The sequence below is a fragment of the Panulirus ornatus genome, chromosome 63, assembly GCF_036320965.1.
Source record: "Panulirus ornatus isolate Po-2019 chromosome 63, ASM3632096v1, whole genome shotgun sequence".
NCBI classification, from domain to species: Eukaryota; Metazoa; Arthropoda; class Malacostraca; order Decapoda; family Palinuridae; genus Panulirus; species Panulirus ornatus.
Genome location: NC_092286.1, coordinates 26,961,689 through 26,987,945, shown reverse-complemented (window position 1 = coordinate 26,987,945; position 26,257 = coordinate 26,961,689). Strand labels below are relative to the sequence as shown.

At 42.4% G+C, this 26,257-nt stretch overlaps 1 protein-coding gene across 1 annotated transcript in view; it reads right to left on the bottom strand.

Annotated features, from left to right (window-relative positions):
- Nucleotides 1-26,257, bottom strand: part of LOC139746040 (uncharacterized) — a 304,925-nt gene that overhangs the window by 26,280 nt on the left and 252,388 nt on the right. The gene's annotated exons all lie outside the window — the stretch shown is intronic.

The window sequence follows — 26,257 nt, the reverse complement described above, 5'->3', positions numbered from 1 at the left end:
TCACTTCCCAAGCTCTCTCATCCCCAACAGACAGCATACTTGCCCCTCTCTCCAAAACGCTTGTATTCACCTCCCTTACAACCCCATCCATAAACAAATTAAACAATCATGGAGACATCACACACCCCTGCCACAAACCTACATTCACTTAGAACCAATCACTTTCTTCTCTTCCTACACGTACACATACCTTACATCCTCGATAAAAACTTTTCACTGCTTCTAACAACTTGCCTCCCACACCATATATTCTTAATACCTTCCACAAAGCATCTCTATCAACTCTTATCATATGCCTTCTCCAGATCCATAAATGCTACATACAAATCCATTTGCTTTTCTATTTCTCACATACATTCTTCAAAGCAAACACCTGATCCACACATCCTCTACCACTTCTGAAACCACACTACTCTTCCCCAATCTGATGCTCTGTACATGCAACTCTATCATATGCCTTCTCCAGATCCATAAATGCTACATACAAATCCATTTGCTTTTCTAAGTATTTCTCACACACATTCTTCAAAGCAAATACCTGATCCACACATCCTCTACCACTTCTGAAACCACACTACTCTTCCCCAATCTGATGCTCTGTACATGCCTTCACCCTCTCAATCAATACCCTCCCATATAATTTACCAGGAATACTCAACAAACTTATATCTCTGTAATTTGAACACTCACCTTTATCCCCTTTGCCTTTATACACTGGCACTATGCATGCATTCTGCCAATCCTCAGGCACCTCACCATGAGTCATACATATATTAAATATCCTTACCAACCAGTCAACAACACAGTCACCCCCTTTTTTAATAAATTCCAGTGCAATACCATCCAAACCTGCCGCCTTGCCGGCTTTCATCTTCCGCAAATCTTTCACTACCTTTTTTCTGTTTACCAAATCATTCTCCCTAACCCTCTTACTTAGCAAACCACCTCAACCAAAACACCCTATATCTGCCACTCTATCATCAAACACATTCAGCAAACCTTCAAAATACTCACTCCATTTCCTTTTCACATCACCACTACTTTTTATCATCTCCCCATTAGCCCCCTTCACCAATGTTCCCATCTGTTCTCTTGTCTTACACACTTTATTACCTCCTTCTAAAACATCTTTTTATTCTCCCTAAAATTTAATGATACTCTCTCACCCCAACTCTCATTTGCCCTCTTTTTCACCTCTTGCACCTTTCTGTTGACCTCCAGCCTCTTTCTTTTATACATCTCCCGGTCATTTGCACTATTTCCCTGCAAAACTTCTTTCACTAATACTCTTACTTCTTCATCCCACCACTCACTACCCTTTCTAATCTGCCCACCTCCTACACTTCTCATGCCACAAGCATCTTTTGTGCAAGCCATCACTGCTTCCCCTTACGTTCTTTGCTCTCACCTTTTTCCATTCTGTACTCAGTCTCTCCTGGTACTTCCTCACACAAGTCTCCTTCCCAAGATCACTTAATCTCACACAGTCTCTCCTGGTACTTCCTCAAACAAGTCTCCTTCCCAAGATCACTAACTCTCACCACTCTCCTCAACCCAACATTCTCTCTTTTCTGAAAACCTCAAAAAATTTTCACCTTCGCCTCCACAAGATAATGATCAGACATCCCTCCAGTTGCACCTCTCAGCACATTAACATCCAAAAGTCTCTCTTTTGTGCACGTATCAATTAACACAATCCAATAATGCTCTCTGGCCATCTCTTCTACTTACATACATAAACTTATGTATATCTCTCTTTTTAAACCAGATATTCCCAATCATCATCCTTTTTCAGCATACAAATCAACAAGCTCTTCACCATTTCCATTTACAACAGTGAACACTCCATGTATATCAATTATTCCCTCAACTGCCACATTACTCACCTTTGCATTTAAGTCACCCATCACTATAACCTAGTCTCGTGCATCAAAACTACTAACCCACTCACTCAGCTGCTCCCAAAAGACTTGCCTCTCATGATCTTTCTTCTCATGCCCAGGTGCATATGCACCAATAATCACACATCTCTCACCCTCCACTTTCAGTTTTTCCCATATCAATCTAGAGTTTACTTTATTATACTCTATCACATACTGCCACTACTCTTTCAGTAGTGCTAATCCTTTTTATATTTATTTACTTTTATTTATTATACTTTGTTGCTGTCTCCTGTGTTAGCGAGGTAGCGCAAGGAAACAGACGAGAGAATGGCCCAACCCACCCACATACACATGTATATACATAAATGCCCACAGACTCGCATATACATTTCAACATATACATAAATATACAAACACAGACATATGCATATATACACATGTACATATTCATACATGCTGTCCTCAACCATTCCCGCTGTCACCCTGCCTCACATGAAATGGCACTCCCCCTCCCCCCACGTGTGCGCAAGGTAATGCTAAGGAAAGCCAAGTCCACATTCATTCACATTCAGTCTCTAGCTGTCATGTGTAATTCACCAAAATCACAGCTCTCTTTCCACATCCAGGCCCCACAAAACTTTCCATGTTTTACCCTAAACGCTTCACATGCCCTGGTTCAACCCACTGACAGCACGTTGACCTAGGTATACCACACCATTCCAATTCACTCTATTCCATGCACACCTTTCACCCTTCTGTGTGTTCAGGCCCTGATCGCTCAACATCTCTTTCATTCCATCCTTCCACCTCCAATTTGGTCTCCCACTTCTCATTCCCTTCACCTCTGACACGTATATCCTCTTTATCAATCTTTCCTCACTCATTCTCTCCATGTGACCAAACCATTTCAGTATACCCTCTTTTTATTACCACACATCTTTCTTACCCTTTCATTACTTACTCGATCAAACCATCTCACACCACATATTGTCCTCAAACATCTCATTCCCAACACATCCACCCTCCTCCACACAACCCAATCTATAGCCCATACCTCACAACCATATAACATTGTTGGAACCACTATTCCTTCAAACATACCCATTTTTGCTCTCCGTGATAACATTCTTGCTTTCCACATTTTCTTCAAAGCTCCCAGATCCTTCGCCCCCTCCTCAACCCTGTGACTCACATCTGCTTCCATGGTTCCATCCGCTGCCAAATCCACTCCCAGATATCTAAAACATTTCACTTCCTCTAGTTTTTCTCCATTCAAACTTACCTCCCAACTGACTTGTCACTCAACCCTACTGTACCTAATAACCTTGCTCTTATTCACATTTACTCTCAGCTTTCTTGTTTCACAAACTTTACCAAACTCACTCACCAGCTTCTGCAGTTCCTCACCCGAATCAACCACCATCGCTGTCTCATCAGCGAACAACAACTAATTCACTTCCTAAGCCCTCTCATCCACAACAGAGTGCATACTTGTCCCTCTCTCCAAAACTCTTGCATTCACCTCCCTAACAACTCCATCCATAAACAAATTAAACAACCATGGAGACATCAAGCATCCCTGGTGCAAACCGACATTCACTGGGAACCAATCACTTTCCTCTCTTCCTACTCGTACACATGCCTTACATCCTCAATAAAAACTTTTCACTGCTTCTAGCAGCTTTCCTTCAACACCGTATACTCTGAATACTTTCCATTGAAGATCTCTATCAACTCTGTCATATGCCTTCTCCAGATCCAAAAATGCTACATACAAATCCATTTGTTTTTCTAAGTATTTCTCACATACATTTTTCAAAGCAAACTCCAGATCCACACATCCTCTACCACTTCTGAAATCACACTGCTCTTCCCCAATCTGATGCTCTATACATGCCTTCACCCTCTCAATCAATACCCTCCCATATAATTTCCCAGGAATACTCAACAAACTTATACCTCTGTAATTTGAACACTCACCTTTGTCCCCATTGCCTTTGTACAATGGCACTATGCATGCATTCCGCCAATCCTTAGGTACTTCACCATGAGCCATACATACATTGAATATCATCAACCAGTCAAGAACACAGTCACCCCCTTTTTTAATACATTCCACTGCAATACCATCCAAACCTGCCACCTTGCCAGCTTTCATCTTCTGCAAAGCTTCCACTACCTCTTCTATGTTTACCAAACCATTTTCCCTGACCCTCTCATTTCGAACACCACCTTGACCAAAACACCCTATATCTGCCACTCCATCACCTAACACATTCAACAAACCTTCAAAACACTCACTCCATCTCCTTCTCACATCACCACTACTTGTTATTACCTTCCCCATTAGCTGTCTTCACCGATGTTCCCATTTGTTCTCTTGTCTTACACACTTTATTTACCTCCTTCCAAAACATCTTTATTCTCCCTAAAATTCAATGAAACTCTCACCCCAACTCTCATTTGCCCTCTTTTTCACCTCTTGCACTTTTCTGTTGACCTCCTGCCTCTTTCTTTTATACATCTCCCAGTCATTTGCACTATTTCCCTGCAAAAATCATCCAAATGCCTTCACTAATACTCTTACTTCTTCATCCCACCACTCACTACCCTTTCTAATCTGCCCACCTCCTACACTTCTCATGCCACAAGCATCTTTTGTGCAAGCCATCACTGCTTCCCCTTACGTTCTTTGCTCTCACCTTTTTCCATTCTGTACTCAGTCTCTCCTGGTACTTCCTCACACAAGTCTCCTTCCCAAGATCACTTAATCTCACACAGTCTCTCCTGGTACTTCCTCAAACAAGTCTCCTTCCCAAGATCACTAACTCTCACCACTCTCCTCAACCCAACATTCTCTCTTTTCTGAAAACCTCAAAAAATTTTCACCTTCGCCTCCACAAGATAATGATCAGACATCCCTCCAGTTGCACCTCTCAGCACATTAACATCCAAAAGTCTCTCTTTTGTGCACGTATCAATTAACACAATCCAATAATGCTCTCTGGCCATCTCTTCTACTTACATACATAAACTTATGTATATCTCTCTTTTTAAACCAGATATTCCCAATCATCATCCTTTTTCAGCATACAAATCAACAAGCTCTTCACCATTTCCATTTACAACAGTGAACACTCCATGTATATCAATTATTCCCTCAACTGCCACATTACTCACCTTTGCATTTAAGTCACCCATCACTATAACCTAGTCTCGTGCATCAAAACTACTAACCCACTCACTCAGCTGCTCCCAAAAGACTTGCCTCTCATGATCTTTCTTCTCATGCCCAGGTGCATATGCACCAATAATCACACATCTCTCACCCTCCACTTTCAGTTTTTCCCATATCAATCTAGAGTTTACTTTATTATACTCTATCACATACTGCCACTACTCTTTCAGTAGTGCTAATCCTTTTTATATTTATTTACTTTTATTTATTATACTTTGTTGCTGTCTCCTGTGTTAGCGAGGTAGCGCAAGGAAACAGACGAGAGAATGGCCCAACCCACCCACATACACATGTATATACATAAATGCCCACAGACTCGCATATACATTTCAACATATACATAAATATACAAACACAGACATATGCATATATACACATGTACATATTCATACATGCTGTCCTCAACCATTCCCGCTGTCACCCTGCCTCACATGAAATGGCACTCCCCCTCCCCCCACGTGTGCGCAAGGTAATGCTAAGGAAAGCCAAGTCCACATTCATTCACATTCAGTCTCTAGCTGTCATGTGTAATTCACCAAAATCACAGCTCTCTTTCCACATCCAGGCCCCACAAAACTTTCCATGTTTTACCCTAAACGCTTCACATGCCCTGGTTCAACCCACTGACAGCACGTTGACCTAGGTATACCACACCATTCCAATTCACTCTATTCCATGCACACCTTTCACCCTTCTGTGTGTTCAGGCCCTGATCGCTCAACATCTCTTTCATTCCATCCTTCCACCTCCAATTTGGTCTCCCACTTCTCATTCCCTTCACCTCTGACACGTATATCCTCTTTATCAATCTTTCCTCACTCATTCTCTCCATGTGACCAAACCATTTCAGTATACCCTCTTTTTATTACCACACATCTTTCTTACCCTTTCATTACTTACTCGATCAAACCATCTCACACCACATATTGTCCTCAAACATCTCATTCCCAACACATCCACCCTCCTCCACACAACCCAATCTATAGCCCATACCTCACAACCATATAACATTGTTGGAACCACTATTCCTTCAAACATACCCATTTTTGCTCTCCGTGATAACATTCTTGCTTTCCACATTTTCTTCAAAGCTCCCAGATCCTTCGCCCCCTCCTCAACCCTGTGACTCACATCTGCTTCCATGGTTCCATCCGCTGCCAAATCCACTCCCAGATATCTAAAACATTTCACTTCCTCTAGTTTTTCTCCATTCAAACTTACCTCCCAACTGACTTGTCACTCAACCCTACTGTACCTAATAACCTTGCTCTTATTCACATTTACTCTCAGCTTTCTTGTTTCACAAACTTTACCAAACTCACTCACCAGCTTCTGCAGTTCCTCACCCGAATCAACCACCATCGCTGTCTCATCAGCGAACAACAACTAATTCACTTCCTAAGCCCTCTCATCCACAACAGAGTGCATACTTGTCCCTCTCTCCAAAACTCTTGCATTCACCTCCCTAACAACTCCATCCATAAACAAATTAAACAACCATGGAGACATCAAGCATCCCTGGTGCAAACCGACATTCACTGGGAACCAATCACTTTCCTCTCTTCCTACTCGTACACATGCCTTACATCCTCAATAAAAACTTTTCACTGCTTCTAGCAGCTTTCCTTCAACACCGTATACTCTGAATACTTTCCATTGAAGATCTCTATCAACTCTGTCATATGCCTTCTCCAGATCCAAAAATGCTACATACAAATCCATTTGTTTTTCTAAGTATTTCTCACATACATTTTTCAAAGCAAACTCCAGATCCACACATCCTCTACCACTTCTGAAATCACACTGCTCTTCCCCAATCTGATGCTCTATACATGCCTTCACCCTCTCAATCAATACCCTCCCACATAATTTCCCAGGAATACTCAACAAACTTATACCTCTGTAATTTGAACACTCACCTTTGTCCCCATTGCCTTTGTACAATGGCACTATGCATGCATTCCGCCAATCCTTAGGTACTTCACCATGAGCCATACATACATTGAATATCATCAACCAGTCAAGAACACAGTCACCCCCTTTTTTAATACATTCCACTGCAATACCATCCAAACCTGCCACCTTGCCAGCTTTCATCTTCTGCAAAGCTTCCACTACCTCTTCTATGTTTACCAAACCATTTTCCCTGACCCTCTCATTTCGAACACCACCTTGACCAAAACACCCTATATCTGCCACTCCATCACCTAACATATTCAACAAACCTTCAAAACACTCACTCCATCTCCTTCTCACATCACCACTACTTGTTATTACCTTCCCCATTAGCTGTCTTCACCGATGTTCCCATTTGTTCTCTTGTCTTACACACTTTATTTACCTCCTTCCAAAACATCTTTATTCTCCCTAAAATTCAATGAAACTCTCACCCCAACTCTCATTTGCCCTCTTTTTCACCTCTTGCACTTTTCTGTTGACCTCCTGCCTCTTTCTTTTATACATCTCCCAGTCATTTGCACTATTTCCCTGCAAAAATCATCCAAATGCCTCTCACTTTTCTTTCATTAATAATTTTACTTCTTCATCCCACCACTCACTACCCTTTCTAATCTGCCCACCTCCCACGTTTCTCATGCCACAAGTATCTTTTGCGCAAGCCATCACTGCTTCCTTTAATACACCCATTCCTCCCCCACTCCCCTTACATCCTTCGCTCTCACCTTTTTCCATTCTGCACTCAGTCTCTCCTGGTACTTCATCACACAAGTTTTTCCATTCTGCACTCAGTCTCTCCTGGTACTTCCTCACACAAGTCTCCTTCCCAAGCTCACTTATTCTCACCGCTAATGGGGAGGTGATACAGAGTAGCGGTGATGTGAGAAGATGGAGTGAGTATTTTGAAGGTTTGCTGAATGTGTTAGATGATAGAGTGCTATATATAGGGTGTTTTGGTTGAAGTGAAAGGGGTCAGGGAGAATGGTTTGGAAAACAGTGAAGAGGTAGCTAAAGCTTTGCGGAAGATGAAAGCTGGCAAGGTAGCAGGTTTGGATGGTGCTGCAGTGGAATTCATTAAAATAGGGGGTGACTGTGTTGTTGAGGATATTCAATGTATGTATGACTCATAGTGAAGTAACTGAGGATTGGCGGAATGCATGCACAGTGCCATTGTACAAAGGCAAAGGGGATAAAGGTGAGTATTCAAATTACAGAGGTATAAGTTTGTTGAGTATTCCTGGGAAATCATATGGGAGGGTATTGACTGAGAGGGTGAAGGCATGTACAGAGCATCAGATTGGGGAAGAGAAGTGTGGTTTCAAAAGTGGTAGAGGATGTGTGGATCAGGTATTTGCTTTGAAGAATGTATGCGAGAAATACTTAGAAAAACAAATGGATTTACATGTAGCATTCATGGATCTCGAGAGGACACATGATAAAGTTGATAGAGATGCTTTGTGGAAGGTATTAAGAGTATATGGTGTGGAAGGCAAGTTGCTAGAAACAGTGAAAAGTTTTTATTGAGGATGTAAGGCATGTGTACAAGTAGGAAGAGAGGAAAGTGACTGGTTCCCAGTGAATGTCGGTTTGCGGCACGGGTGTGTGATGTCTCCATGGCTGTTAAATTTGTTTATGGATGGGGTTGTTAGGGAGGTGAATGTAAGAGTTTTTGGAGAGAGGGGCAAGTATGCAGTCTGTTGCAGATGAGAGGGCATGGGAAGTGTCAGTTTTTGTTTGCTGATGAGACAGCACTGGTGGCTGATTCGGGTGAGAATCTGCAGAAGCTAATGAGTGAGTTTGGTAGTGTGTGAAAGCCTAAGAGTAAATGTGAATAAGAGCAAGGTTAATAGGTACAGTAGGGATGAGGGACAAGTCAATTGGGAAGTACATTTGAATGGAGAAAAACTGGTGAAATGAAGTGTTTTAGATATTTGGGAGAGGATTTAACAGCGGATGGAACCACAGAAGCGGCAGTGAGTCATAGGGTGGGGGAAAGGGCAAAGGTTCTGGGAGCATTGAAGAATGTGTGGAAGGTGAGAACATTATCTAAGAAAGCAAAAACGGGTATGTTTGAAGGAATGGTGGTTCCAACAATGTCAAATGGTTGCAAGGCGTGGGTTATAGATAGGGTTGTGTGGAGGAGGGGGGAAGTGTTGGAAATAAGATGTTTGAGGACAATATGTGGTATGAGGTGGTTTGATCAAGTAAGTAATGAAAGGGTAAGAGAGATATGTGGCAATAAAGACTGGTTGAGAGAGGAGAAGAGGGTGTATTGGAATGGTTTGGTCACATGTAGAGAATGCTTGAGGAAAGATTAACATACAGGATATATGTGTCAGAGGTGGAGGGAAGAAGTGTGAGACAAAATTGGAGGTGGCAGGATGGAGTGAAAAAGATTTTGAGTGATCGGGGCCTGAACATGCAGGAGGGTGAAAGGCGTGCAAGGAATAGAGTGAATTGTGAACGATGTGGTATACCAGGGTCAACGTGCTGTCAATGGACTGAACCAGGGCATGTGAAGCATCCGGGGTAAACCCTGATAAGTTTTGTGGGGCGTGGATGTGGAAAGGGAGCTGTGGTTTCGGTGCTTTATACATGACAGCTAGAGACTGAGTGTGTACGAATGTGGCCTTTGTTGTCCTTTCCTAGCTGTATCTCGCGTGCATGCAGGGGGAGGGGGTTGTTATTTCATGTGTGGTGGGGTGGCGATGGGAATGAATGAAGGCAGCAAGTATTAATCATGTATATGTGTATATATGCATATGTTTGTGTATGTATATGTATGTATATGCTGAAATGTATAGGTATGTATGTGCGTGTGTGGCCATGTATGTATATACATGTGTATTTGGGTGGGTTGGGCCATTCTTTCATCTTTTTCTTTGCGCTACCTTCCTAATGTGGGACAAAGCGACAAAGTATAAATAAATATATATATATATATATATATGTCAATGGATTGAATCAGGGCATGTGAAGCGTCTGGAGTAAACCATGGAAAGTTCTGTGGGGCCTGGATGTGGAAAGGGAGCTGTCGTTTCACGCATTACTGCATGACAGCTAGAGACTGAGTGTGAACGAATGGGGCCTTTGTTGTCTTTTCCTAGTGCTACCTCACACACATGAGGGGGGAGGTGGATGTTATTCCATGTGTGGCAAGGTGGCGATGTGAATGAATAAAGGCAGACAGTGTGAATTGTGTGCATGTGTATATATGTATGTGTCTGTGTGTGTATATATATGTGTACATTGAGATGTATGGGTATGTATATTTGCGCGTGTGGACGTGTATGTACAAACATGTGTATGGGGGTGGGTTGGGCCATTTCTTTCGTCTGTTTCCTTGCGCTACCTCGCAAACGCGGGAGACAGCGACAAAGCATATATATATGTCGCCTTCTATGACACGCGGGAATGCAGAGGAAGTATTCTTTCTCCCCTATCCCCAGGGATAGGCTAAAAGGGACAGGAGTGGTGGGCTAGAAACCCTCCCCTTCTTGTATTTCAACTTTCTAAAATGGGAAAGAGATGGAGTCACCCGGGGAGTGCTCATCCTCCTCGAAGGCTCAGATTGGGGTGTCTGAATGTGTGTGGATGTAACAAAGATGAGAAAGGAGAGATAGGTAGTATGTTAGAGGAAAGGAACCTGTATGTTTTGGCTCTGAGTGAAACAAAGCTCAAGGGTAAAGGGGAAGAGTGGTTTGGAAATGTCTTGGGAGTAAAGTCAGGGGATTGTGAGAGGAAAAGAGGAAAGAAAAGAGTAGCACTATTCCTGAAGCAGTTGTGGGAGTATGTAATGGAGTGTAAGAGAGTAAACTCTACATTGATATGGGTAAAACTGAAAGTGGATGGAGAGAGATGGGTGATTATTGGTGCCTATACACCTGGTCATGAGATGAAAGATCAGGAGAGGCAAGTGTTTTGGGAGCAGCTGAGTGAGTGTGTTACCAGCTTTGATCCATGAGACTGGGTTACAGTGATGTGTGATTTGAATGCAAAGGTGAGTACTGTGGCAGCTGAGGGTATAACTGGTGCACATGGGGTGTTCAGTGTTGTAATTGGAAATGGTGAAGAGCTTGTTTATTTGTGTGCTGAAAAAAGACTGGTGATTTGGAATACCTGGTATAAAAAGAGAGAGAGATACATAAGTATCCGTATGTAAGTAGGAGAGATGGCAAGAAAGCGTCACTGGATTACGCGTTAATTGATAGGCACATGAAAGAGAGACTTTTGGAAGTTAATGTGCTGAGAAGGGCAACTGGAGGGAAGTCTGATCATTATCTTGTGAAGGTGAAGGTGTGTAGAGATTTTCAGAAAAGTAGAGAGAATGTTGGGGTGATGAGAATGGTGAGAGTAAGTGAGCTTGGAAACGAGATGTGCGTGAGGAAGTACCAGGAGAGATCGAGCGCAGAATGGAAAAAGGTGAGAGTAAATGTCGTAAGGGGAGTGGGGGAGGAATGGGATGTATTTAGGGAAGCAGTGATGGCTTGCGCAAAAGATGCTTGTAGCATGAGAAAGGTGGGAGGTGGGCAGATTAGAAAGGGTAGTGAGTGGTGGGATGAAGAAGTGAGACTGTTAGTGAAAAAGAAGCAGAAGGCATTTGGACAAATTTTGCAGGGAAATAGAGCAAATGACTGGGAGATGTATAAAAGAAAGAGGCAAGAGGTCAAGAGAAAGGTGCAAGAAGTGTAAAATAGGGCAAATGAGAGTATCATTAAATTTTAGGGAGAATAAAAAGATGTTCTGGAAGGAGGTAAATAAAGTAAGACAAGAGAACAAAAGGGAACATCGGTGAAGGGGGCTAATGGGGAGGTAAAAACAAATAGTGGTGAAGTAAGAGGGAGATGGAGTGAGTATTTTGAAGGTTTGTTAAATGTGTTTGATGTTAGAATGGCAGATACAGGGTGTTTGGGTCAAGGAGTTGTGCGAGGTGGGAGGGTTGGGGAGAATGATTTGGTAAACAGAAAAGAGGTTGTGAAAGACTTGCGGAAGATGAAAGCCGGCAAGGAGGAAGGTTTGGATGGTATTGCAGAGGAATTTGTTAAAAAAGGGGTGATTGTTTTGTTGACAGGTTGGTGAGGATATTCAATGTATGTATGACTCATGGTGAAGTGCCTGAGGATTGGCGGAATGCATACATAGTGCCATTGTACAAAGGCAAAGGGTATAAAAGTGAGTGTTTAAATTACAAAGGTGTAAGTTTGTTGAGTATTCCTGGGAAAGTATATGGGAGGGTATTGATTGAGAGGGTGAAGGCATGTACTGCGCATCAGACTGGGGAAGAGCAGTGTGGTTTCAGAAGCGGTAGAGGATGTGTGGATTAGGTGTTTGCTTTGAAGAATGTATAATAAAGTATGATAAATGGAAACAGAAGTGAATCATAGGGTGGGGGAGGGGGCAAAAGTTATGGGAGGGTTGAAGAATATGTGGAAGTCAAGAACATTATCTTGGAAAGCAAAATTGGGTATGTTTGAAGGAATAGTGGTTCCAACAATGGTATATGGTTGCGAGGCGTGGGCTATAGATAGAGTTGTGCGGAGGAGGGTGGATGTGCTGGAAATGAGATGCTTGAGGACAATATGTGATGAGGTGATCTGATCGAGTAAGTAATGAAAGGGTATGAGAGATGTGTGGTAATAAAAAGCGTGTGATTGAGAGAGCAGAAGATGGTGTTTTGAAATCGTTTGGTCACATGGAGAGAATGAGTGAGGAAAGATTGACAAAGAGGACATATGTGTCAGAGGTGGAGGGAACGAGGAGAAGTGGGAGACCAAAATGGAGGTGGAAAGATGGAGTGGAAAAGATTTTGAGTGATCGGGGCCTGAACATGCAGGAGGGTGGAAGGAGTGCAAGGAATAGAGTGAATTGGAACGATGTGGTATACCAGGGTCGACATGCTGTCAATGGATTGAACCAGGGCATATGAAGCGTCTGGGGTAAACCATGGAAAGATCTGTGGGGCCTGGATGTGGAAAGGGAGCTGTGGTTTCGGTGCATTATTACATGACAGCTAGAGACTGAGTGTTAATGAATGTGGCCTTTGTTTTCTCCTTGAGCTACCTTATGCATATGCGAGGGGAGGGGGGTTGTTATTTCATGTGTGACGGAGTGGCGATGGGAATGAATAAGGGCAGACAGTATGAATGGCGAACAGTATAATACAATATATATATATATATATATGTATATATATATATATATATATATATTTTTTTTGCTTTGTCGCTGTCTCCCGCGTTTGCGAGGTAGCGCAAGGAAACAGACGAAAGAAATGGCCCAACCCACCCCCATACACATGTATATACATACATCCACACACGCCAATATACATACCTACACAGCTTTCCATGGTTTACCCCAGACGCTTCACATGCCCTGATTCAATCCACTGACAGCACGTCAACCCCGGTATACCACATCGATCCAATTCACTCTATTCCTTGCCCTCCTTTCACCCTCCTGCATGTTCAGGCCCCGATCACACAAAATCTTTTTCACTCCATCTTTCCACCTCCAATTTGGTCTCCCACTTCTCCTTGTTCCCTCCACCTCCGACACATATATCCTCTTGGTCAATCTTTCCTCACTCATTCTCTCCATGTGCCCAAACCATTTCAAAACACCCTCTTCTGCTTTCTCAACCAAGCTCTTTTTATTTCCACACATCTCTCTTACCCTTACGTTACTTACTCGAGCAAACCACCTCACACCACACATTGTCCTCAAACATCTCATTTCCAGCACATCCATTCTCCTGCGCACAACTCTATCCATAGCCCACGCCTAGCAACCATACAACATTGTTGGAACCACTATTCCTTCAAACATACCCATTTTTGCTTTCCGAGACAATGTTCTCAAATTCCACACATTCTTCAAGGCTCCCAGGATTTTTGCCCCCTCCCCCACCCTATGATCCACTTCTGCTTCCATGGTTCCATCCGCTGCCAGATCCACTCCCAGATATCTAAAACACTTTACTTCCTCCTGTTTTTCTCCATTCAAACTTACCTCCCAATTGACTTGACCCTCAACCCTACTGTACCTAACTACCTTGCTCTTATTCACATTTACTCTTAACTTTCTTCTTTCACACACTTTACCAAACTCAGTCACCAGCTTCTGCAGTTTCTCACATGAATCAGCCACCAGCGCTGTATGATCAGCAAACAACATATATATATATATATATATATATATATATATATATATATATGTTCCCTGGGGATAGGGGAGAAAGAATACTTCCCACATATTCCCTGCATGTCGTAGAAGGTGACTAAAAGGGGAGGGAGCGGGGGGCTGGAAATCCTCCCCTCTCGTTTTTTTTAATTTTCCAAAAGAAGGAACAGAGAATTGGGCCAGGTGAGGGTATTCCCTCAAAGGCCCACTCCTCTGTTCTTAACGCTACCTCGCTAATGCGGGAAATGGCGAATAGTTTGAAAGAAAGAAAAAAGATATATATATATATATATATATATATATATATATATATATATATATATATATATATATATATATATATATATATATATTTATTTTGCTTTGTCGCTGTCTCCCGCGTTTGTGAGGTAGCGCAAGGAAACAGACGAAAGAAATGGCCCAACCCACCCCCATACACATGTATATACATACACGTCCACACACGCAAATATACATACCCATACATCTCAATGTACACATATATATACACACACAGACACATACATACATACATACACATGCACACAATTCATACTGTCTGCCTTTATTCATTCCCATCGCCACCTCGCCACACATAGAATAACATCCCCCTCCCCCCTCATGTGTGCGAGGTAGCGCTAGGAAAAGACAACAAAAGCCCCATTCGTTCACACTCAGTCTCTAGCTGTCATGCAATAATCTTTTTCACTCCATCTTTCCACCTCCAATTTGGTCTCCCACTTCTCTTTCCCTCAACCTCAGACACATATATCCTCTTGGTCAATCGTTCCTCACTCATTCTCTCCATGTGCCCAAACCATTTCAAAACACCCTCTTCTGCTCTCTCAACCACGCTCTTTTTATTTCCACAAATCTCTCTTACCCTTACATTACTTACTCGATCAAACCACCTCACACCACATATTGTCCTCAAACATCTCATTTCCAGCACATCCACCCTCCTGCACACAACTCTATCCATAGCCCATGCCTAACAACCATACAACATTGTTGGAACCACTATTCCTTCAAACATATCCATTTTTGCTTTCGGAGATAATGTTCTCGACTTCCACACATTCTTCAGGGCTCCCAGGATTTTTGCCCCCTCCCCCACCCTATGATTCACTTCCCCTTCCAGGGTTCCATCCGCTGCCAAATCTATTCGCAGATATCTAACACTCTTCACTTCCGCTAGTTTTTCTCCATTCAAACTTACCTCCCAATTGACTTGTCCCTCAAGTGGGTGAAAAGAGATGGGTGATTATATGTGCCTATGCACCTGGTCATGAGAAGAAAGATCATGAGAGGCAAGTGTTTTGGGAGCAGCTGAGTAAGTGTGTTAGCACCTTTGATGCATGATACTGGGTTATAAAGGTGGGTGATTGGAATGCAAAGGTGAGTAATGTGGCAGTTGAGAGTATAATTGGTGTACATGGGGTGTTCATTGTCGTAAATGGAAATGGTGAGGAGCTTGTAGAGTTGTGTGCTGAAAAAGGACAGATGATTGGGAAAACCTGATTTAAAAAGAGAGATATACATAAGTATATGTATGTCAGTTTCACTTAGAGCCAAGACATCCAGGTTCCTTTCCTCAAACATCTCTCCTTTTTTCTCATCTTGGTTACATCCGCACACATTAAGACAACCCAATCTGAGCATTTGAGGAGGATGAGCACTCCCCGCGTGACTCCTTCTTCTGTTTCCCCTTTTAGAAAGTTAAAATACAAGGAAGAGTGGTTTGGGAATGTCTTGGGAGCAAGGGAAAGAGTAGCACTACTCCTGAAACAGGAGTGGTGGGAGTATGTGATAGAGTGTAAGAAAGTAAACTCTAGATTGATATGGGTAAAACTGAAAGTGGATGGAGAGAGATGGGTGAGTATTGGTGCATATGCACCTGGGCATGAGAAGAAAGATCATGAGAGGCAAGTCTTTTGGGAGCAGCTGAGTGAGTGTGTTAGTAGTTTTGATGCACGAGACCGGGTTATAGTGATGGGTGATTTGAATGCAAAGGTGAGTAATGTGGCAGTTGAGGGAATAATTGGTGTACATGGGGTGTTCAGTGTTGTAAATGGAAATGGTGAAGAGCTTATAGATTTATGTGCTGAAAAAGGACTGTTGATTGGGAATACCTGGTTCAAAAAGAGAGATATACATAAGTATACGTATGTAAGTAGGAGAGATGGCCAGAGAGCGTTACTGGATTACGTGTAAATTGATAGGCACGCGAAAGACACTTTTGGATATTAATGTGCTGAGAAGTGCAACAGGAGGGATGTCTGATCATTATCTTGTGGAGGGAAAGGTGAAGTTTTGTAGAGGTTTTCAGAAAAGAAGAGGGAATGTTGGGGTAAAAAGAGTGGTGAGAGTAAGTGAGCTTGGGAAGGAGACTTGTGTGAGGAAGTACCAGGAGAGACTGAGTACAGAAAGGAAAAAGGTGAGAACAAAGGACGTAAGGGGAGTAGGGGAGGAATGGGATGTATTTAGGGATGCAGTGATGGCTTGCGCAAAAGATGCTTGTGGCATGAGAAGCATGGGAGGTGGGCAGATTAGAAAAGGTAGTGAGTGGTGGGATGAAGAAGCAAGATTATTAGTGAAAGAGAAGAGAGAGGCATTTGGACCATTTTTGCAGGGAAATAATGCAAATGAGTGGGAGATGTATAAAAGAAAGAGACAGGAGGTCAAGAGAAAGGTGCAAGTGGTGAAAAAGAGGGCAAATGAGAGCTGGGGTAAGAAAGTATCATTAAATTATAGGGAGAATAAAAAGATGTTTTGGAAGGAGGTAAATAAGTGTGTAAGACGAGAGAACAAATGGGAACTTCAGTAAAGGGGGCTAATGGGGAGGTGATAACAAGTAGTGGTGAGGTGAGAAGGAGATGGAGTGAGAATTTTGAAGGTTTGTTGAATGTGTTTGATGATAGAGTGGCAGATATAGGGTGTTCTGGTCGAGGTGGTGTGAATGTAGGTTTGCAGCAGGGGTGTGTGATGTCTCCATGGTTGTTTAATTTGTTTATGGATGGGCTTGTTAGGGAGGTGAATGCAAGAGTTTTGGAAAGAGGGGCATGTATGCAGTCTGTTGTGGATGAGAGAGCTTGGGAAGGCAGTCAGTTGTTGTTCACTGATGATACAGCGCTGGTGGCTGATTCATGTGAGAAACTGCAGAAGCTGGTGACTGAGTTTGATAAAGTGTGTGAAAGAAGAAAGTTGAGAGTAAATGTGAATAAGAGCAAGGTTATTAGGTACAGTAGGGTTGAGGGACAAGCCAATTGGGAGATAAGTTTGAATGGAGAAAAACTGGAGGAAGTGAAATGTTTTAGATATCTGGGAGTGGATTTGGCAGTGGATGGAACCATGGAAGTGGAAGTGAATCATAGGGTGGGGGAGGGGGCGAAAGTTCTTGGAGCGTTGAAGAATGTGTGGAAGTCGAGAACATTACCTTGGAAAGCAAAAATGGGTATGTTTGAGGGATTAGTGGTTCCAACAACGTTATATGGTTGCGAGGCATGGGCTATGGTTAGCGTTGTGGGGAGGAGGGTGAATGTGCTGGAAATGAGATGTTTGAGGACAATATGTGGTGTGAGGCAGTTCGATTGGGTAAGTAATAATAGGGTAAGAGAGATGTGTGGTAATAAAAAGAGTGTAGTTGAGAGAGCAGAAGAGGGTGTTTTGAAATGGTTTGGTCACATCGAGAGAATGAGTGAGGAAAGATTGACCAAGAGGATATGTGTCAGAGGTGGAGGGAACGAGAAGTGGGAGACCGAATTGGAGGTGGAAAGATGGAGTGAAAAAGATTTTGAGTTATCAGGGCCTAAACATGCAGGATGGTGAAAGGTGTAGATGGTGAAAGGTGTACAAGGAATAGAGTAAATTGGAACGATGTGGTACACTGGGGTCGACGTGCTGTCAATGAATTGAACCAGGGCATGTGAAGCGTCTGGGGTAAACCATGGAAAGTTCTGTGGGGCCTGGATGTGGAAAGAGAGCTGTGGTTTCGGTGCATTATTACATGACACCTAGAGACTGAGTGTGCACGAATGTGGCCTTTGTTGTCTTTTCCTAGTGCTACCTCGCACACATATGGGGGGAGGGGGTTGTTATTTCATTTTTGGCGAGGTGGCGATAAGAATGAATAAAGGCAGACAGTATGAATTATGTACATGTGTATATATGTATATGTCTGTGCGTGTATATGTATGTAGACATTGAAATGTATAGGTATGTATATTTGCGTGTGTGGATGTGTATGTATATACATGTGTATGTGGGTGGGTTGGGCCATTCTTTCGTCTGTTTCCTTGTGCTACCTCGCTAATGCAGGAGACAGCGACAAAGCAAAATAAATAAATAAATAAATATATGTATGTAAGCGGGCAAGATGGAAAGAGAGCATTATTGGATTGTGTGTTACATGATAGGTGTGTGAAAGAGACTTCTGGATGTTAATGTGCTGAGAGGGGCAACTGGAGGGATGTCTGATCATCATCTTGAGGAGGCAAAGGTGAAGATTTGTAGAGGTTTTCAGAAAAGAAGAATGTTGGGGTGAAGAGAGTGGTGAGAGTTTATGAGCTTGGAAAGGAGACTTGTGTCAGGAAGTACCAGGAGAGATTGGGTGGAGAATGGAAAAAGGTGACAGCAAATGATGTAAGGGGAGTGGGGGAGGAATGTAATGTATTTAGGGAAGCAGTGATGGCTTGCGCAAAAGATGCTTGTGTTATGAGAAAGGTGGGAGGTGGGCAGATTAGAAAGGGTAGTTAGTGGTGGGATGAAGAAGTAAGACTATTAGTGATAGAGAAGAGAGAGGCATTTGGATGATCTTTGAAGGGAAATAGTGCAAATGACTGGGAGATGTATATAAGAAAGAGGCAGGAGTTCGAGAGAAAGGTGCAAGAGGTGGAAAAGAGGGCAAATCAGAGGTGGGGTGAGACAGTATCATTAAATCTTAGGGAGATTATAAAGAAGTTTTGGAAGGAGGTAAATAAAATGCATAAGACAAGAGAACAAATGTGAATATCGGTGAAGGGTGCTAATGGGGAGGTAATAACAAGTAGTGGTGAAGTGAGAAGGAGATGGAGCGAGTGTTTTGAGTTTGTCGAATGTGTTTTATGATAAGAGTGGCAGATATAGGGTGCTTTGGTCAAGGTGGTATGCGAAGTGAGAGGTTCAGGGAGAATGGTTTGATAAACAGAGAAGAGGTAGTGAAAACTTTGTAGAAGATGAAAGTTGGCAAGACAGTGGGGTTTGGATGGTATTGCAGTGGAATTTATCAAAAAAGGGGGATGACTGTGTTGTTGACTGGTTGGTGAGGATATTCAATGTATGTATGGTTCACAGTCAAGTGCCTGAGGCTTGGCGGAATGTATGCATAGTGCCATTGTATAAAGGCAAAGGGGATAAAGATAAGTGTTCAAATTACAAAGGTATAAGTTTGTTGAGTACTCCTGGGAAATTATATGGGAGGGTATTGACAAAGAGGGTGAAGGCATGGACAGAGCATCAGATTGGGGAAGAGCAGTGTAGGTTCAGAAGTGGTAGAGGATGTGTGGATCAGGTGTTTGCTTTGAAGAATGTGAGAATACTTAAAAAACAAAGGGATCTGTATGTAGCATTTATGGATTTGGAGAAGGAATATGATAAGAGTTGATAGAGATGCTTTGTGGAAGGTATTCAGATTATATGGTGTGGGAGGTAAGTTGTTAGAAGCAGTGAAAAGTTTTTATCGAGGACGTAAGGCATGTATCCGAGTAGGAAGAGAGGAAAGTGATTGGTTCCCAATGAATTTTGGTTTGCGGAGGGGTGCTTGATGTCTCCATGGGTATTTAATTTGTTTATGGATGGGGTTGTTAGGGAGGTGAATGCAAGAGTTTTGGAGAGAGGGGCAAGTATGTAGTCTGTTGTGGATGAGAGGGCTTAGGAAGCGAGTTAGTTGTTTACTGATGATACAGTGCTGGTGGCTGAATCGGGTCAGAAACTGCAGAAGCTGGTGACTGAGTTTGGTAAAGTGTATGAAAGAAGAAAACAGTAAATGTGAACAAGAGCAAGGTTATTAGGTTCAGTAGGGTTGAGGGACAAGTTAATTGGGAGGTAAGTTTGAATGGAGAAAAATTGGAAGAAGTGAAGTGTTTCAGATATCTGGGAGTGGATTTAGCAGCTGATGGAACCATGGAAGAAGTGAATCACAGGGTGGGGGAGGGTGTGTTTAAGAATGTGTGGAAGGCGAGAATGTTATCTCGGAAATCAAAACTGGGTATGTTTGAATGAATAGTGGTTCCAACAATGTTATATGGTGGCGAGGCATGGACTATAGAAATGGTTGTGCGGAGGAGGGTGAATGTGTTGGAAATGAGATGTGTGAGGAGAATATGTGGAATGAGGTGGTTTGATCGAGTAAGAAATAAAAGGGTAAGAGATGTGTGGTAATAAAAAGATTGTGGTTGAGAGCAAAAAGGATCTATTGAAATGGTTTGGCCACATGGAGAGAATGAATGAGGAAAGATAGATAAAGAGGATATATGTATTAGAGGTGGAGGGAACTAGAAGTGGGAGACCAAATTGTAGGTGGAATGATGGAGTGAAAAAGATTTTGAGTGATTGGGGCCTGAACATATAGGAGGGTGAAAGGTGTGCAAGGAATAGAGTGAACTGGAATGATATGGTATACCGGGGTCAACGTGCTGTCAATGGATTGAACTAAAGCATGTGAAGTGTCTGGAGTAAACCATGGAACGTTTTGTGAGGCTTGGATATGGAAAGGGAGTTGTAGTTTTGGTGCATTGCACATGACAGCTAGAGAATGAGTGTGAACGAATGTGGCCTTTGTAGTCTTTTCCTAGCACTACCTCGCACGCGCACGGGGGGAGAGGGGAGCCATTTCATGCGTGGCTGGGTGGCGACAGGAATGGATGAAGCGGAAGTGAATCATAGGGTGGGGGAGAGGGGGAAAATTCTGGGAGCCTTGAAGAATGTGTGGCAGTCGAGAACATTATCTCGGAAAGCAAAAATGGGTATGTTTGAAGGAACAGTGGTTCCAACAATGTTGTATGGTTGCGAGGCGTGGGCTATGGATAGAGTTCTGCGCAGGAGGGTGGATGCGCTGGAAATGAGATGTTTGAGGACAATATGTGATGTGAGGTGGTTTAATCGAGTAAGTAATAATAGGGTAAGAGATACGTGAGGTAATAAAAAGAGTGTGGTTGAGGGAGCAGAAGAGGGTGTTTTGAAATGGTTTGGTCACATGGAGAGAATGAGTGAAGAAAGATTGACCAAGAGGATATATGTGTCAGAGGTGGAGGGAACGAGGAGAAGTGGGAAACCAAATTGGAGGTGGAAAGATGGAGTGAAAAAGATTTTGAGTAATCGGGGCCTGAACATGCAGGAGGGTGAAAGGCGTGCAAGGAATAGAGTGAATTGGAAGGATGTAGTATACCGGAGTGGACGTGCTGTCAACGGATTGAACCAGAGCATGTGAAGCATCTGGGGTAAACCATGGAAAGTTCTGTGGGGCCTGGATGTGGAAAGGGAGCTGTGGTTTCGGTGCATTATTACATGACAGCTAGAGACTGAATGTGAACGAATGGGGCCTTTGTTGTCTTTTCCTAGTGCTACCTCGCACACATGAGGGGGAAGGGGGTTGTTATTTCATGTGTGGCGAGGTGGCAATGGGAATGAATAAAGGCAGAAGTATGAATTATGTACATGTGTATATATGTATATGTCTGTGTGTGTATATATATGTATACGTTGAGATGTATAGGTATATATATTTGCGTGTGTGGACGTGTATGTATATACATGTGTATGTTGGTGGGCTGGGCCATTCTTTCGTCTATTTCCTTGCGCTACCTCACTAACGTGGGAGACAGCGACAAAGCAAAATAAAATAAATAAAAATAATAATGAATTTTCTTTATCTTATAATCATTATACTCTGTCATCGTCTCCCACGTCAGCGAGGTAGTGCAAGGAAACAGCTGTTGAGGATACCCAGCCTGCGTTTTCCTTTGGCGCAAAAAGAATGCTGCTTATCAGAACTTACCAATATTACAACATAAGCAGAAGGATAAGATATTTACACAGATTTAGATTCTAAAAGATTCATGCCCATTTGCTCAACAGTAACTATTTAGTAAAGTAAGGTATCCACCAGGAACATGTGTCACTGCACCACATATCACTGCACTAAGCATATTCTGACCTACATCTGTATCTAACAGTAGTTATAACGTAAATGCAATCAAAGGGATTTTTCAAGCAATCAAACTTGCATAAAACATTGTAAAACATTTTACTTAAACATTATAAGGCTTGCAGATTCTTATGTTATGTTAACTGGATGTAGGTCGGAATACCTATTGATTGCTTTTGCACAATAAAAAATGGACCAACTTTTCCTATCTCAAAAATACTTTAGTTGCTTCATATAGATTAATATGAAATGGAACAATATGAAAATAAACTGGCTTTATGAAAATGACCAAGGCATAGTCTTCTGTGATGCCAAGAATTTTAATAAATTTTCCATTCTAAATACTGAAAAATTTATGAAAATATGCAACAGTAAAAGGTTTTCCTTATAATTAGGATGAAAATGAACATGCAAAGAATATAATATATGAAAAACATTTCAACTATGTATATATATCATTTTTTATTTATTTACTATACTTTGTCGCTGTCTCCCGCGTTAGCGAGGTAGCGCAAGGAAACAGATGAAAGAATGGCCCAACCCACTCACATACACATTCATATACATAAACACCCATACACACACACACATATACATACCTATACATTTCAATATATACATGCAGAGACATAAATATATACACGTATATATTCACACTTGCTACCTTCATCCATTCCAGTCGCCAACCCGTCACACATGAAATGGCACCCTCCTCTCCCCATGTGTGTGAGTTAGCACTAGGAAAAGACAACAAAGGCCACATTCGTTCACACTCAGTCTCTAGCTGTCATGTATAATGCACCAAAACCACGGCTCCCTTTCCACATCCATGCCCCACAAAACTTTACATGGTTTACCCTAGATGCATCACATGCTCTGGTTCAATCCAGTGACAGCACGTCGACCACGGTATACCACATCGTTCCAATTCACTCTATTCCTTGCAAGGCTTTCACCCTCCTTATGTTCAGGCCCCAATCACTCAAAATGTTTTAACTCCATCCTTCCACATCCAATTTGGTCTTCCACTTCCCCTTGTTTCCTCCACTTATGACACATATATCCTCTTTGTAAATCTTTCCTCACTCATTCTCTCCATGTGGCCAAACCATTTCAATACTTCCTCTTTTGCTCTCTCAACCACACTCTATTTATTATCACACATCTCTCTCACCCTTTCATTATTTACTCGATCAAACCACCTCACACCACATATTGTCATCAAACATCTCATTTCAAACAGATCCACCCTCCTCCGCACAACCCTATCTATAGCCCATGCCTCACAACCATATAACATTGTTGGAACCACTACTCCTTCAAACATACCCATTTTCACTCTCTGAGATAATGTTCTCACCTTCCACACATTCTTCAATGCTCCCAGAACCTTCGCCCCCTCCCTCACCATGTGACTCACTTCCGCTTCCATGGTTCCATCCGCTGCTAAATCCTTTCCCAGCTATCTAAAACACTTCACTTTCTCCAGTTTTTCTCCATTCAAACTTACCTCCGAAATGACTCGTCACTCAACCATACTATACCTAATAACCTTGCTCTTATTCACATTTACTCTCAGTTTTCTTCTTTCACACACTTTACCAAACTCAATCATCAGCTTCTGCAGTTTCTGACCCAAATCAGCCAACAGCGCTGTATCTTCAGCGAACAATAACTGACTCACTTTCTAAGCCCTCTCATCCACTACAGACAAAATACTTGCCCCTCTCTCCAAAACTCTTGCATTCACCTCCATAACAACCCCAACCATAAACAAATTAAACAACCATAGAGACATCATGCACCCCTGCAGCAAACCAAAATTCACTGGGAACCAATCAATTTCCTCTCTTCCTACTCATACATATGCCTTACATCCTTGATAAAAACCTTTTCACTGCTTCTAGCAACTTACCTCCCCCACCATATACTCTTAATACCTTCCACAAAGCATCTCTATCAACTCTATCATATGCCTTCTCAAGATCCATAAATGCTACATACAAATCCATTTGTTTTTCTAAATATTTCTCATACATTCTTCAAAGCACACACCTGATCCACACATCCTCTACCACTTATGAAACCACACTGCTCTTCCCCAATCTGATGCTCTGTACATGCCTTCACCCTCTCGATCAATACCCTCCCATATAATTTCCCAGGAATATTAAACAATTCTATACCTCTGTAATTTGAGCAGTCACCTTTATCCCCTTTGCCCTTGTACAACGGCACTATGCATGCATTCCACCAATCCTTAGGCACTTCACCAAGAACCATAATGTTTTTTATTTATCATTTGCTTTGTCGCTGTCTCCCGCGTTAGCAAGGTAGCGCAAGGAAACAGACAAAAGAATGGCCCAACCCTCCCACATACACATGTATATACATACACGCCTACACACGCACATATACATACCTATACATCTCAACGTATACATATATATACACACACAGACATGTACATATATACACATGTACATAATTCATACTGTCTGCCCTTATTCATTCCTGTCACCACCCTGCCACACATGAAATGACAACTACCCCCCCCCCCCCCCCCCCCCCGGCATGTGCGCGAGGTAGCGCTAGAAAAAGACAACACGGGCCTAATTCATTCACACTCAGTCTCTAGCTGTCATGTATAATGCACCGAAACCACAGCTCCCTTTCCACATCCAGGCCCCACAAAACTTTCCATGGTTTACCCTAGACTCTTTATATGCCCTGGTTCAATCCACTGACGGCACATCAACCCCAGTATACCATGTCATTCCAATTCACTCTATTCCTTGCACGCCTTTCACCTTCATGCATGTTCAGGCCCCGATCATTCAAAATCTTTTTCACTCCATCTTTCCACCTCAAATTTGGTCTCCCACTTTTCTCGTTCCTTCCACCTCTGACACATATATCCTCTTGGTCAATCTTTTCTCACTCATTCTCTCCATGTGACCAAACCATTTCAAAACACCCTCTTCTGCTCTCTCAACCACACTCTTTTTATTACCACACATCTCTCTTACACTTTCATTACTTACTGTATTGATCAAAACACCTCACACCACATATTATCTTAAAACATATCATTTCCAGCACATCCACTCTCCTCCGCACAACTCTACCTATAGCCCAAGCCTCACAACCAAGTAACATTGTTGGAACCACTATTCCTTCAAACATACCCATTTATGCTTTCCAAGATAACATTCTCGACTTCCATACATTTTTCAACGCTCCCAGAACTTTTGCCCCCTCCCCCACCCTATGATTCACTTTCCGCTTCCATGGTTCCATCCACTGCCAAATCCACTCCTAGATATCTAAAACACTTCACTTACTCCAGTTTTTCTCCATTCAAACTTACCTCCCAATTGACTTGTCCCTCAACCCTACTGTACCTAATAACCTTGCTTTTATTCACATTTACTCTCAGCTTTCTTCTTTCACACACTTTACCAAACTCAGTCACCAGCTTCTGCAGTTTCTTACCCGAATCAGCCACCAGCACTGTATCATCAGCAAACAACAACTGACTCACTTCCCAAGCTCTCTCATCCACAACAGACTGCATACTTGCCCCTCTTTCCAAAACTCTTGCATTCACCTCCCTTACAACCCCGTCCATAAACAAATTAAACAACCATGGAGACATCACGCACCCCTGCCACAAACCAACATATATATGGAGTAGGTGGGCCACTGACATGTAAGAGAACACAGTTACCTAACAGAATATCCAAAACACATTCCATAATTTTAAATATGAATACACATCTCAGTTAATATGGTTTTCCTCTTTATTATAATCTT